General features: G+C 39.3%; 1 protein-coding gene across 2 annotated transcripts in view; it reads left to right on the top strand.

Annotated features, from left to right (window-relative positions):
* LOC148356819 (plexin-B2-like) overlaps nucleotides 1-16,407 on the top strand; it is a 95,984-nt gene that overhangs the window by 12,877 nt on the left and 66,700 nt on the right. Inside the window, exon 2 of one of the 2 annotated variants that reach the window (XM_088346862.1) lies at nucleotides 13,956-14,011. The exons of the other annotated variant lie outside the window; for it this stretch is intronic. The gene's annotated coding sequence lies outside the window, so the exon portion shown is untranslated. The remainder of the gene's footprint in view (nucleotides 1-13,955; nucleotides 14,012-16,407) is intronic. 2 annotated transcript variants of the gene reach the window in all.

Consider the following 16,407-nt stretch of genomic DNA (forward strand, 5'->3'; position numbering starts at 1 on the left):
CACTGAAAAACAACAGCGACCAGATGATGAAGGTGCTGTATCTGAGTCCGATCAGGAGGCTTCTTTTGCTACTGGTTACAAACCAGTAGTATCTTTTCCATGTAGAGGAGAAACCCTATACCCAAAAAAAAACCTCCTTGTAGAGTGATTGGTGCAGCTGGGATGTACTTGCCTGCGAGTGATACCCCAATAACCCAGGTGGTAAAGGGATTCCTAAACTGTAAACAAAGCCTGCATCTTTTTAAACACTCATCTTTCGGGAAATTTGTATTTATCTTACGAGAATTTGATTCCCCAAATGCTGGTTTAATAGTGATGCCAAGAGCCAAGAAAAATCTGCAGGTTTGAGAGCGTTCTCAAATTTTGCCAGGGTGCTGTGGAATTCTCTTCCCTCTGAGATTCGAGCTGCAACCTTAGTGTTTGAATCTAGGCTTAAAATATATTTATATATAATTGCTTATGAATGTTGACCTAAAGAAGCTGTCAACCAGACGTTCTGTTATTACCTATAGTTACTGTTAATTATTTCTTTGTATTGACTGTACAGCCTTTTGAGACTCCTTGTGATTAAGGGATATACAAATAAACATGACTTGACTTGTTACCGTACGTTCAACTTCTTCTATGGTGTTGATCGGTGGTTGTAACATTCGTCTGTCTTGACACGACTTGTCTCACTCTTCTGCCCCAGCGCCCCTGGCGGACGTTTGGAAGAATAATGCATACATAATGCATACATTAGCCGTATCTCTGTTTAAGTGGAAGGGTTGACTTTGTGTGACAAAAGTTGTGGCTTATAGTCTGAAATTTACTTTTTTGTGTGTTTTAGTCACGAATGGAGACTGCTGTGGCTATGGCTAAACTTCCCTCTTATAATCTTTTTAGATGTTCCCGTTTCTGGTTTCACTTGGAGTAAAGTTGAGAGTCTAGCCTATGTAAAACCGTATCTATAAAGACCAAACAAATCAAATTGAAGTTCACTGGAATGCGACAGATTTGATCTGGAAAATTGAGGGATATATTTCAGTAGTGGTGCATTTAACGTGTGAGCGCATGTTCAGTGTGAAATAACCGGCAATAAGCTTCATCTGATTTGCATCATCTGTAAGCTGCCAATCATTCTCCTTCAAATGTACAGTTTTCAAGGACGGTGTACTCCAAACATGCTTAGGCCCCTTGAGTGTGTGCACAAGTGCTTGTGTGTATGTGTGAAAAAACACACAAACTTCAGAATTTGAATGGTCTGGTTCTAATTGAGCAATCTCATCAACCCCCTGGGTTTTCTCTCCCTCCTATTCTCTCTCTCACTCTTCTGACAATCTGATGTCCGCACACCCACACATGCAAGCACAGCATGCTGTCTCTAATTGCAAATGTGTTCCTTGTCAGCCAGGAGAAAAAATTGCCATTTTTACAGCATTCCCAAGCTGGTTAATTTTTGCTGAAGTTTCAAACTGTCAGAATAGTTTAAAAAAATAAGAAACTGGGAGTAAGACCCACATCCTAAACACATCCAGTTATAACACATTCATAGCAAACAGCCCTTTTAAAAGCAAACATTTTTTGTCTGTGTCGAGGCTTTTATGAAAACCGGCATTGTTAGACCAAGAAGAGCTTTCGGCAGGATTTGGGGATTATTTCGGGCTGACGCTGGCGTCGTCATCCGCGTGGGAACAACAAAAAAAATAAGAGAAAGGACAAACCTATGAGAGGAAGTGGAACCTGGGGGTGACCGTTGTCATTGGAAGCAAAGTTGTTTACTCACTGTCAGCCTGGCGTCGGAGTGGGATTTATTTGTGTGACTAAGTGCTACATCGAAGGAAATGCATTTCATGTCCCGACCAGCGTCTACTTTTTCCCGACATTTTGGGCTTCATATCAGAAAGTGGAAAGTAACCTATCAGTGGCTAAACCTGAACTTACGGTAATCGAACCCATGATTAGCTATGCAAATTAATTGTAGCACTGTATACGAATTGCTGCTTTCTAGAGAAGTAGTTGGCTTTTTACACATTTTATGGACTTTAGTGTTTCCTTTTTGTAATTATAGATTTTTTCAACACATAACACTAAAAAAGCAATGCTTTATTAGTCCATTTTTTCCCATTAATCGTGTTCAAACTTTCCCAATTTCCTTTTCTCAGCACTAAAACACTAACTACATCTAAGCGTGAAATAAAGATGCATTTGGAAGCTTCTTTGTAATTGTAATTGGGGTTATGCAAAAGGCATTAGGCAGGTAAACTAGATGAGAATCGATATCATAAACCATTGAAATAAAGGATAAGGGAAGACGGTCTCGGTTGGCATAAACGAGAGTTCTCCCAAGTAAAGCAACCAGTCGTGTTTTTGTCAAGTCCCATTTATTTGTATAGCTCGCATCCAGGCTCATCCTTCGGCCTTATGGACAAAACAAGACAAGATTATGATGTCAACATCACTCATAAACTAAAGAATATAAATGAGTCTTAAGTTTAGATTTGAATACCTCTACTGAGGTTGTAGCTCTTATCTCAGAGGACACAGTATACTACAACACCTAGGCCCAAATGGAAAACACTCTTGAACCTGCAGTTTTATTCTTTGCTCTTGGAATCACTAATACAGACGCTCCCCTACTTATGACCGTTCGACTTGTGATAAACGGTAGATAAGACATTTTTTTCGTGATGTCAAAAATATCTGGACAGTGCTGCAAGTTTGATATTGTACTGTGTGCACCTTTTTCCGAGTACAGGACATTACTGTAGTGGTTCTTTCTGCAGCTACCAGCGTGTAGCGCTGTGAGAGGTCCCCCAGCATCCACCCGGGAGTAAAAAAATCTGCTTCCTCTTCCTAGTTCGTGTGTAAATATCCTTTACTGTCTATGTCTATACTATCTCCAGCGCGCTAAGAACTTTGACATTTTTATTGTTTAATATCTGGTGCATCCATTATTATGGTTGGTGTTAAGTGTAAATAAGAGGGAAGCCGTTTCTTTTGAAACGAAAGTGGAATAAGAAAGCTTGATGCGGTTGAGAAAATGGTTGGATCGTTTTTTCCGGCCACTTTTTTCCACGGAAGAGGACCTCTTGAAGCTCATCTTCCAAAAGTAAGTTAAACTTTATCTTTATAAAGGATATTATTTTATGAAATGTTTATTTTTTTTTACAAAACAATACAAGTTAATTATACAATCCTTAAACATACTTATATAAACCTTAAACATACAAAATATAGCACTAAAGCAACTTACGAACAAATACAACTTACGAACAATCGTCCGGAAGTCAGGCAGCGTCTGTACTGACATTTTCCGAACAGCAGCTCTGAGCAGAAAGATGGGGCACAATCAAATCAGAAAGTTAAGAGGAGGGAAGTGTATGCAACTTTTTAATGTTAGTAACATACTCATAGTTGGAACTTGAACAAGCTCCGGTGACTGAATGTTAATTTAATTTAATTATCTATTTTATAACTTTATTACAGATGTTTGATGACTAAGTATTTATTTTATTCAAATGGACTTTTAATTATATGTAAGATTTTCGGATTGGAACCAGGCCCAAAGTTCGGGCCGGTTTCTGGCATAAAACATCAATCATTAAGTCGCCGGGCTTTTTTATCTGTGGAAGATCCTTTTTACTCAAGTAATTATTTGGATAACTACTCTTTACTTCTTTTCGAGCGATGTTATTCTGAAGTGACAGTATTCCTGCTTGAGTAACACACTTTGGCACCGCATGTGCTTACGCGCTGAAGAAATTGTGGTGCCGAAGTAAACCTTTGGGTTTATTCTGGGCCCGGTCCGTCAAATCAAGTTAATTGGTTGGGCTTGAGCTGGTTCTGGCTTCTATACCCTCAGGCCGGGTTGTGTCAGGCTGGATTTTTTTAGGCCCGATCTAACCTCTAATACCTTACATAGAATAACTATACTAATCTGATAATAAGTTAGTACAGTATGGAAAACATTGTTGGCCTGGGGAGTGATGGGTACTACCAGGCTGTGGATGTCTAAGACACACCACAAGAAATGGTCCCCCTACGACCTTAGTGGTTAAGAGATACACACTACAAACAAAGCTGAATCAAATTGAGTGAAATCTTCCAATCTTCCAATAACTTTACTGATCTCAATTAGTTTTTATTTTATCAAAAAATGTAGAACGTAGTATAAAAATGTTCACTGGCAGGTCATTATTGCTCATTTTAAGTTTTAATTGTTTTGTTTTTCACGAAAAAAAATACAAATATAATAAATTCAAAATTAAATAAAAATTAGGTAACCTGTTTGAACTCCTGAGGTACGGTGACCAGAAATTGTATAAAGCATTATACTGTCAATTTAAACAACATGATAATGTGAACCTTCAAAAATGGACAATCAATTTTCAAACATTTTCGGCTGACCGTTTACGTCGTTATTTTGTAAATGGACGCAAGTACGCCTTGGTTCAAAAAAACTTAAGAAACACTGCATTAAACTGTGATTTAATATGCACAAATACAAAAACTAGGATAGATTTATTGCATGGTTGAATTTTGAAAAAAAGAGAGTCAATTTAAAAGTAAATGATCACCTTGGACACAAACTAGCGCCACTAGATTGACATTTTACAGACTCCCAGCCAGCAAATCTTGAGTTCCTGCCACTCGGCATGATGAATGAACTGTCGATTTGTTTTGCTGCGACTCTGAAGAGGAATTTGAAATTCTTGGAGTGCAGCACACAACAGCAGGAAGCTTTAATAGGAATGAGATTGGACTTTATTTCACCTCCTGAACTTCATTATGAAAATAGACTCCTCCTGATTGCTCACTGCCAGCCGTTTGTCATTCTGCCGTATTGCGTGTATGTAGTGTTCGAGTGTATTTGTATGCTAAAAGTGAATTCCAATAGAGGGTGAGTTGTGATGAATGACAGCTCGGTGGGACGGAGCGCGCGTATCATACTCGACCTTGATAACAGGCTGAGATTTGGGAAGGTAAACTCATTACTTAGAATAGAAAATACCAAAAAGCAGAACTGGAAGGAGGCAACTTGACAGGCGGGACCCAAGTGACCTTTTCAAATTATGTCTGCCTTCCAAAAAGACTTCCTCAAATGACTCAAAGGCCATTTTTTTACACAAATAAACACAGAGAAGGCATTTTTTGACACTTTTAAGCAGTGGTCTCTAAACTCCTAGTCACGGGCTGCATTGGTTTGATATAATTTGCGGGTGCTTGAAATCCTTGAAAATGTTTCAATTTTATGTTGTTTTTAAGGGCTGAAAAGTGTTTGAAATTGGGGATTAAGTGCTTGCAAAATTTTGGAATTGTTTCCATGTTTCCCACCAAGTTAGCTTAAAAATGACAACAACGGTCTATGGTAGTATTGCTTTGCCATTGCATTTCTTTCTATCTTGTGATTAATGGTGGCTGACATTAGATTGTATAGTACATTGTATAGTACAGACGCTACCTTACTTATGAACAAGATGATCGTTCGAACGTTGAATTTGTTTGTAAGTTGCTTCAGTGCTATACCGTGAATTCCGGACTATAAGGCGCACCTGATTATAAGCCGCACCCCCCCACATTCCGGGGGGAAAACGGATTTATTACATACACAAGCCGCACCGGTATATTAGCCGCATGTACCCACATTGAGAACAGAATTCCTTTTTAACTGAACAGTTTCAATGGTGAGAATTTGTATAGATTTGATGCTTCTCTATTGCTTGCTAATTATCAGACATATCATATTATGCCCATGAGCCACTGGATTAAAACGCATGTTTTCAGCGGAGGGGCTGAATCAAGGTACTGACCCGACTGTCGCATGCCGACACATCTAGACTCTCATTATCGATTGATTGAATGTGAAATGATACCGGTTGTTATCATTTGATGCAGACCTGCAAAGTCCAGGTACCCGTTGAAAGTAATCCAAGGAAAAAAAAGTGTATATTTCCAAAGGTAAAGGTGGGAAAAATATATATGCACCTTTGTCTGCGGTGTCCACAAACACTCTCCTTTACTGGTCTCTACTTCCCATAATACCCCGCGTCTGTTGCGCCCCTTCTTTTTAATTGGTCAGTGCAAGACTTATCAGAACAAGTGTCCAAAATAAATACAAATAAATACATGACAAAAGTATACAGTTGCAAATACATATTATACATGGTTACACATATTTACGAAGAAAGACGGTACACCGAGAGAGTTTTCAAAGCTTTAATAATAATAATATAACTTTCATCCCAAACCGTGCCTGTGAAAGGTACCACCACGCTACTCCTAACACGCTCGCAGGGCTCAAAGCGTAGCTCTTAAATAAAAGCTGTGCCGCAATTATGAAATTCACGTTAAGCCGTCCTCGTCTTTCTCTTCATTATTGACGTTTTCAAAGGCGTCTTCCTCGCATTTGAAACGAACTTCTATCCTCTGTCATACAGACAATTCGATCATATTCCAAGAGGATGCAGTTTACCTCGGCGCACAATTCCACCGGTCTACATTTTACCTTTTGTACTCGAGTGCTGCTGGTGTTCGTTAGAAAAATTACTTAAATAAGCCGCTTCACTGAATAAGCCGCAGGGCTGAACATTTGGGGAAAAGGTAGCGGCTTATAGTCCGGAATTTACGGTATTTAGTATGGAATATATGTTTAAGGGTTATATAAGTATGTTTAAAGCTTGTGTAAGTAACCTGTATTGTTTTATACTAAAAAAATAAACATTTCATAAAATAATATGCTCTATAAAGATAAATAAAGTTAAGTTTAACTTAGTTTTGGAAGAACATTTTATATAGCTGATGTTATATTTTACTTGTTATTTTGTTGTTGTTGTGCTCTGTAGAGTTTGAGACTCTTTGTGATAAAGGGCTATACAAATAAATATGACTTGAATTGACTAAAAACCCATAACTGATGTTGCAAACATCGAATGATATAATGGAAAGCAGGGTGGCCAGTGGGCTGGTTGACAAATCTATAGGAGGGGGTTTTGTGGCAACCCCTGGCCACCCCCTGGTGGCACCATTGGCTCTATCTAGCACCTTTCTGCCCTTTATCAAACCTAAATCATATAATTTGCGCTGTTCTATGTTCATTTTATGACTACAGCAAAGAGTAGTGGTGGGCCAAACCAAGTTAATATTGGGGAGGGGGGAATTCCCCGAGATGGTAAAACTCACCTCATCTGCTACGATGTTGGAGATGCACTGAATGTGGATATACTAGACTTGACCTGACTAGAGCATGAATGCATAAGTAAGGTGAGATAGTGCAAAGGACAAATACATGTTACATATATTTTTCTCATCCGGCCAGCCCAAACTCAACCTTGACATGAGCCGGGCCTTCGGGAAATCTCTCATTCTTCCCGATTAGTCACTCCGACATTGTTTGCAAAATATTGGAAAAATGTTGTACAAATATATTTGCTGGTAATATACCTCTAACTCTATTGAAGAAGGTATTGTGTTTTTATGTTAAAAAAAAGTACTTAAAACTGAAACAAGTACACCAAAGAGGACCACAAATTGGAGCTAAATGTCCAAGCCAAGCAAGCATCTGTACATGATTATCATGATAATGAGTAAAATAATAAGTCTTTGTGCTATATGTCAAACTTCCTGCCGCCTCCATTGAGGGAAAGCCCCGCTGTCTCTTTGGAATTCCACCATGATCTCGTCATTTAATGGAGAACACATTGTTAGATGCAATGCAACCTCCTCCTCCCACTGCACCTCTATACTTCATATTCAGTTTGACATCTTTTCGGATCCTGCTATTCAGTGCCTCTTTACTGGGAATGCGAAAGCACTAGCCGAAATATTTGTTTTAATGTCTTTGACGCCTGCGACCAGTGTCGGCACGTTACTGAAGAACAGTAATTGGTAACAGTTACTAGTTACTTCATTTAAAAGGTCATTCATATATCCGCCATATTACTGACACCAAATAATAGTGGGTTACTCTGAAAGTAAATATCTTGTCACAAATATCCATATTTACTCGCACAGAAGCCGTACCGTAAGACTTCTTTCAAAAAGCCACATAATGAAAGAAAAATAAGAAAATGTGTACACCAACCTGTGGAAGCACTGAACCCTGCATATATCTTGGCTTGTGCACTCTTGAGAGGTTGCAAGCGAAAACTTAGCTGAGACACTCCATATCAATTTTGTCTCTGGGCTTCAAACCATTCAAAGGTCTCCTCACGTTTTATTTTTCTCCCCAGTCATTGTATGATGCAAAAATATCTTTACAAATGAAAAGAACAAAATTCAGCACACTTTTACTGTAAATTCTGTACTCTTTTGCCCCATTGATTTCCGGTTGGTTTGTTGTTCCTGTATAAGCCACACCCCCTTCCCTATGCATCTTCTTGATTCGCTACTGGTGACACACAACCAAATATGCACATTTTTTTATAATTTTGGTGAACGGAGAATATCTTCATCAGGAGCAGTTCAGCGCTTCAGACTGTGCTGCCTCAAATATATTCAGTTGTTCACGGATCTCTTAACCGCTAGGGTGGTAGGGGAACCACTTCCTGTGGTATGTCTTGGGCAAACAGCCTGTCGGCGCTGTATTTTGGGATAGGGGTTTGCACCCTACATGAAACAGATGAAACAGCCTCCTGATCTGACTTTAAAACAGCACCTTCATCATCTGGTCACTGTTGTTTTTCGGTGTAAAGCGTCATCCCGCTCTACAGAGATGGGCCGGACCTCAGCATCGACAGGCAGAAGTGACATTAACGATACTGGGGAAATAGGTGACTAAGAGCATGCCTAACCTCGAATGTTGCTGGCTAATCGAGGGTTTGTACCTTTCTCCTCATGCAGATTTTTTAGTTTTTCCTTGCCCTCTTGTAGGTTTAGGATCAGGGGGGTTCTAATGGTAATCTGTGCAGACCTTTGAGACTTTTTCTGATCAGGGCTATTCAAATAAACATGACATGACATGACTTCAAAAAAACACATTTGATGAGTATGGAATAACACCGTAACTCATCATGTCGTAATGACGTTAGAAATACAATCATTTTATTTATAATGCGTTTCAGTACTCGTTACCGAGAAAAGTAATTGCGTTGCAGAAACGTGGTCCCTTGTAATGCGTCCCAACACTGCATTCGACCACAATTCAGATCACAACTGGATCAACATCAATGTAAAGGAAACCCTGCTGTTTTAGCACTAAGCTAACACAATAGCAAGTTTCGCTTGATTCCTGCAAGCTGTTCAAACAAAAAAAAAATACTTCGGCCGTTTGCGTCAAGCCATCTGCGTGTGTTGCCACTAAGATGTTGTAGCATATGGACAAGCACTCGAGTCTGGGGTGGCGCGCAATTGCAAGCGAGCATATGGTGCTTTGAGATACGGCCGAGGCGTTCGTTGTTAGAAGTGTCGCCAAGCTTACTTAAAACGCAGGCACGCTGCTGTGCTTGTAAGAAAAGGCCGCAGGTTGCTGATTTCATTTAGTGTCTTCACAGATTAAACGTTTGTTTTTTTGGACAGCATTTGCCTGGTGGTGTGGTTACAGACTTCAGCAGTTCACGTTTTCATGAATTTCTTTCTTGGAAGAATTGAGAATATTTTCCACACTATAAGGTGCAATGGATTACAAGGCGTGCCCGCCAAAAAAGTCTTTAAAAAAAAAAAAAAAAAATTGATTAATTAATACAAAAGGAGCACCAAACGATAGAGCGCATGAAATTGAGAATGAGTAAGTGCTACAGTGTTTATTCGCATATAACCATTGGGCTTTTTATGCACTTAAATGCCTATAATTGTGCAATGGTGCAATGATTGATCAGTCGATAAGTATCGCTGGTTAAAAATCGCAAATTATCATTTGCAACGGATATCTTACTCGTAGAGGCGTAGGCGTAGAGGGTACAGATGACACATGAAAAGGCATTCGAGCTTAAGGGCCCGGTGTTATGCCGAGAATTGTATCCCCGCTGAGAAGTGTATACCCTGTCGCGGGAGCGCGCACACGTCACTCCTGTTGCTACAACCACTTTTACCTCGTTTTATCTCACTTTTACATCACTTTTCGGGTATGTAAGGGCGAACATATATCCCAGACCACTTCGTCTTGCATTTGTTGGGAATGTAATACAACTTAAACCATTTCTTCTTTGTATTTGTTGTGAACGTGATCGAACGGTAATGCACACCGTATATAAACCACTTTTGAGCAGGTAACGTGTTTATTTTGCCTTTTCCGACTCAAATCGCTCGTATTTAAACTGTTATGCACGCTACCTTAAAGCTGATTATGCTGAAACGAAGTGTCAAACCAGGATAAGCGGTATAGCTAATGAGATGAGAACTGTCAAACCATCAACAGATAAACGGGAGACGAACGTGTTTGATTTCTTCTCGTAGTCAAACGAAGACGTAACACGTCGATAATTGTATTTTGTGTTTGACTTGAATAAACAGATCATCGTGTGCCTAATATTGTCACAGCAACGGTGTCATTTTTTTCTAGTACAAATGATCCGACGTCAACCTAACAAATGTAAACAATGCTGGTGGGAGGGACCAGCCTGGCTGCAACAGCCTGGCTGCTGCCGAGAAATGCACCCCCCATCTATCTCTGGCTATGAAGGTCACAGGTCCATGAAATTTACCCTGATTACTCGTGGTGGGCCCATATCCTCACAGTGAAAAGCACAGCTCGCTAAATGCAACTGAACCTGTTTTAAGGGGGGGTGCGTTTTTGCCTGCCGAGAAATGCACTCCCCATCTATCTCTGGCTATGAAGGTCACAGGTCCATGAAATTTACCCTGATTACTTGTGGTGGGCCCATTTCCTCACAGTGAAAAGCACTGCTTGCTAGATGCAACTGAACCTATTTTAAGGGGGGTGCGTTTTTGGTCGCATAAGACCCATCAAGCAAGAATTATAATGTTGATTAATCAGGGAAGAATCATGTATATCTTTAATAACCATATGGTCCAATCATTTTTACTTAAATTATTTTATTAAATTAAAGGGGACATTTTATACGAGGAAAAAAACGTGATTGTCTTCGTTAAAAGACTGCAATAGACAAGGAAGAAATAAGCAGTGTGAGAATAGTAATGTTTATTTGAAGGAATAAACTATGTAAACTCTTTTCTGAAGGAACCAAAACAGAAACTTGAACACGAAAAAAAAAGCATCAGATGTCGCTTTAAGGTAGATATCCACACATCAATAGACGTTGGGAAACATGGTCTGCAACGAGATTGGACATGGCACTCCAGGGTAAAACATGTAATAATGACCTCAAAGAGAAGAAAAAGACGAGATAAATAGGCAAAAAAAAAATCAACATCAAAAAAGTAGGCTTAAGAACAATTAAAAAAATATCTACAATATAAAATGCAAAATTTGTACATGTAATGTAATAAGTACAAAACTATTTTAACCCTGAGGTTGCAGATCTTATATCCGGAGAAAAACAGATGTCACTGTCTACAAAACATCAACACTTAATGTCCGGTGAACATGCAGGGCATAGGTATCCTTCTTCCACTGGAGGCTTTTGGACACACTCGTGGTGAAACCATCGATCGCAGATGTCACAGCTAATCTTTGAAAAAAAATAGGTTTACTTATTTCCGTGTATAGGCAAGTCCTTTTTTTGCACCCTGTGTCATGTTTGACCTTGTTTGTTGGGTTGATTGATTGATTTAATGACCACATAGACATGCTGGTATAATTTGTCATTTCTACAACTCATCTGTTCAATTTCCACATTCATGTTATCGGTGTCCTGCTATTAATTCACATGACTGTATTTAGTGATGTTGACATATTTACCCATTGTAGGTCAGCAGACCTCTCAGACCCACAACTGTGACACACGTTGCTGAGATCATCTGTAAAGACAAAGAGTAAAGATCCATACAGAGTTTAACTTTTCCTCAAAAAACATACATTTTTATATTGTCGAGTGTCGTGTAGGAACTTTTCAGCTGCCTGTAGTGTAATAAAAACTACAGTAACAAATGATAACCCTTTTATTAATTGATTAGGGAGCCACACCCACATATATATATATATATATATATATATATATATATATATATATATTATTAAATCTATGTCATTAAATAAAGTTACCCATAATACAAACAGCCTATCCTCTGATATACTTTATCGAGCTTTTCTTGGATGACCTGGAATGTTAATTGACAGTTTCCAGGTACATTTTGGAAAGTTCAGGTATATATGTGCAACAAAGCATTTTTCATGTAAGACTGTAGAGCTGTATGCTAAAGTTTTGCCTTTTGGAATATAAAGTGATGACTGATATAACAATAACAGGAAGTAGTCAACAAAGCACTCCAAAGGAGGGTCAAGAATGACTACAAAATAATGAAATGTCCACACCTTGGTCCAAACCTTTGCTGACACATAACACAACAAATAACAGTCAAGTCACATTTATTTCTGAAGCCCTTAATCACAAAAATGTCTGAAAGGACTGCACAGGATTACAGTGACACAATGACCTGATCTTAAACCAACATGCGAGCAAGGCACAACTCAAAACATCAGCGTGAGGAAAAAGAGAAACCTTGAGAAGGGACCTCACAAATGGTAATCCCCCTTCCAGGATGACCAGGGTGAATTACATTTAGCATTACAGTACACAAACATAGTAAACACTATGTAACATGTTGAAAAGTTTTCCGGAAAGTGCATGACAGCAGCGAGAAAATACATAACATTGGAGAAAATACCAAGGCTATGGGTTGTGGGTCAAGAGTAAGAAAGCTAGCACACTGATTTAAACCATTCAGCATACAAAGTGACCTGGAACAATAGCTACAGTTTCATTTTTGGATATTGTAAAAAAGACACTCACCTGATTCTTGAAGTAGATAAGTCGCTATATCTAGTCTCAACTTGTTGACTTCACTTTTTGTGGTTTTGATGGTGATATCTTCTCCTTTTAATACCTTCTCTGCAAACTAAAGAGTTTGATTAGTATTTTAGGAATTAAAAGTAAATACACAACCCATGAAAATAGCAAGATCCATGTTATTACATAACCAATTTGATATGGCAAAAACGCACCCCCCCTTAAACAGGTTCAGTTGCATCCAGCAAGATGTGCTTTTCACTGTAAGGATATGGGCCCACCACGAGTAATCAGGGTGAATTTCATGGACCTGTGACCTTCATAGCCAGAGATAGATGGGGGGTGCATTTCTCGGCAGCAGCCAGGCTGTTGCAGCCAGGCTGGTCCCTCCCACCAGCATTGTTTACATTTGTTAGGTTGACGTCGGATCATTTGTACTAGAAAAAAAGGACACCGTTGCTGTGACAATATTAGGCACACGATGATCTGTTTATTCAAGTCAAACACAAAATACAATTATCGACGTGTTACGTCTTCGTTTGACTACGAGAAGAAATCAAACACGTTCGTCTCCCGTTTATCTGTTGATGGTTTGACAGTTCTCATCTCATTAGCTATACCGCTTATCCTGGTTTGACACTTCGTTTCAGCATAATCAGCTTTATGGTAGCGTGCATAACAGTTTAAATACGAGCGATTTGAGTCGGAAAAGGCAAAATAAACACGTTACCTGCTCAAAAGTGGTTTATATACGGTGTGCATTACCGTTCGATCACGTTCACAACAAATACAAAGAAGAAATTGTTTAAGTTGTATTAGATTCCCAACAAATGCAAGACGAAGTGGTCTGGGTTCGCCCTTACATACCCGAAAAGTGATGTAAAAGTGAGATAAAACGAGGTAAAAGGGGTTGTAGCAACAGGAGTGACGTGTGCGCGCTCCCGCGACATGGGATACACTTCTCGGCGGGGATACAATTCTCGGCATAACACCGGCCCGCGGGCCTTGACCTTTACATGTGCTCTTTCTTAACACAAATCGTTTTCAAGCATTTCTGGTGTCGATGAGATCCCAATATAACTCATGTTAATGTATTTGTGTGTATGATAGGAGGTGGGCAAGTTGCTTCATGTCGCCAAAGCTGGTCCAGCCCTGAGAGCAAATAGGTGAGTGAGATATATTTTCAATCTAACTCACCCACTTGCCTCCATAAATGGTGTGCTTTTCTTTTGCCACAGCTTATTTTCCCCCCTTTCTCGTGCTTTCTTTTTTTCTGCCTGTCATGTCTTGCTCGGGTCATTTTTCACTTTCCCGCACAGACGGTTCCCATGAGCGTCATCAACTGTTTGTTTTGGCAAAGCTCAGCAAAGTGTATGTATGTGTGTAAGTGCGTGCGTCTGTGCATGTGATTGTGCATGTGTGTGTGTTTCGGTGGATCGGGTGAAAGGGTTAATTGAAGTCTTGGGGGCATTTTTTTCCTGAGTTCTTGCAGAAACTCCTCAAATGTCAGCTAATTATGAACAATCAATCTGAGCTTTTGTTGAACTTTAGAGGCATTGCAAGTTTTGTAGAAGTCTGACTTTGAATTATAGCTGAAATGGAAATTTCACAGGAGTGTACTTTGGTCGAATTTTGGATGGATTATGAAAGGTCTACAGGCGGTGACGGTGGATAATTGCAGCACTCGGCAAATAAGTGTTTTTAAATTTGTTTACGCAAAGTTTTCATTGAGGTGTCCTTAAAATGTTGAAGATAAAATATTTGTATTTGCGTTTATAGAGCCCTTCTATATTTTTCCCACTGCCTCTGTCTGCTATCATTTATCAGAGCTGTTTATTCTGCGGAATGGTGGGAGAGGTGGTGGTTGGAAAGTCACCTTATGCTTGTAACCGCAGTTTTTTGTTCGTGTCGAGTGAAAGTAAAAAAGGCCTGTTTCAAGTACAGTCCAAACGTCAAACCAAACCTCCAAAAATATTTAATTTAAAAAAAAAACATAATTTATTCAAGCGCAGCTAAGAAATGATAGATAGATAGATAGATACTTTATTCATCCCCGTAGGGAAATTCACGATGCACGTCCTTGCACAAGCATCATAAGGAGCTTGAACCGGGTTGCAATGATGACACGAGCCAGAAGACTGTCAGTGAGCAACCAAGTTCCAAATTCCATACAGCACCTTCAAAAATTTTAAGTTTAAAATCACATGCCTCAAAATAAGAAAATAAGACAAACATGTTTAGTAGTTGGTCACCATTCTTGCACACAAGCCAAAGAAGCTCTGCGCATAAAATCTACAATTTATTTCGATCCATTATCTGCACCATTCTTCCCTATTAGGGTCGCGAGGTTCTGGAGCCCATCCCAGCTTTCTTCGGGCAGCCTGAAGTAGTATCCAGCCAGTCGCAGGGCACAAAGAGACATACAATTCACTCGCTCATTCATACCTAGGGACATTTTAGACCGGCCAATTTACTTGACATGGATGTTGTTCGGAATGTGGGAGGAAACCGGAGTTGCCGGAGGAAACCTACTCAAGCACGGGTAAAACATGCAAACTTCTTACTGGAAGGTTGGTAGTTGGATTTAAACCCATGACCTCAGAACTGTGCCGCGGACACGCTAACCACTCAGCTGTCGTGTTGCCCTACAATTTATTTATCTTACAAAGAATGTCCCCAAAATGTATCTTTCATTTAAAAACAAAACAATATTGATTTGAGTAATAAGCAAAAATACATGAACTATTCTAAACCTGTATTATTCTTTTTTGATACTCATAGGTTGAGAAATGTGTATTTATGTAAAACAAGGCTCACACCAAAAAGGAGCTGACATAATCGTCCCTTATCTTTCTGCTATGGCTAGCCCAACAAATCAACAACCTTGTGAAAGGCTGGGCAAAAAAAAAAAAAAAAAAAAAAATGGTGTGATTTGGTCACTTTAAGTCTCCATTCGGGCCCCGATGTTGTGGAATGCTCTGCCCCCTGAGATTCGATCTGCAACCTCAGTGGAACTGTTTGGATCTAAGCTTCGTGTTGAGGTTTTTGAGTTTTTCCTTGCCCTCATGTAGGTTTTAGATCAGGGGATGGTGTAATAATAGTCTGTGGTTTGCAATAATCTGTGGTCTGTGCAGCCCTTTGAGACTCCTTGTGATTAAGGGCTATACAAATAAACATGACTTGACTTCATTATTCTTCCATGTCCTTCGTCACACTTGTTTTTGGATGCGCAGCACAATACAGCGACATCTAGTAGTCAAATATTACAGTGTCCCTTCAATAAAGACACCAACAAACCAATTTTTATTTTATTTTATAAATACTTCAATCCTATCTTCTAAAGAAATATCACAATAAGTCATTATATCTGGTAAATGCTAATATTTTTCATACTTTTGTTTATTTTTATTTTTTTTTACAAGTCATTAATTGACAAAAAGCTAAATGCCAAAAGCCAAGCAGGGAGGCAATGTGTACCAACATTGTAAGTCTTACATAACAGAGTGGGTGCATAACCCAAGGGCTACCAATAGTTATGCATTTATGCCACTCACATCGACTG

Source organism: Urocampus carinirostris, chromosome 11, assembly GCF_059441175.1.
Source record: "Urocampus carinirostris isolate Australia breed hairy pipefish chromosome 11, RoL_Ucar_1.0, whole genome shotgun sequence".
Taxonomy (NCBI): domain Eukaryota; kingdom Metazoa; phylum Chordata; class Actinopteri; order Syngnathiformes; family Syngnathidae; genus Urocampus; species Urocampus carinirostris.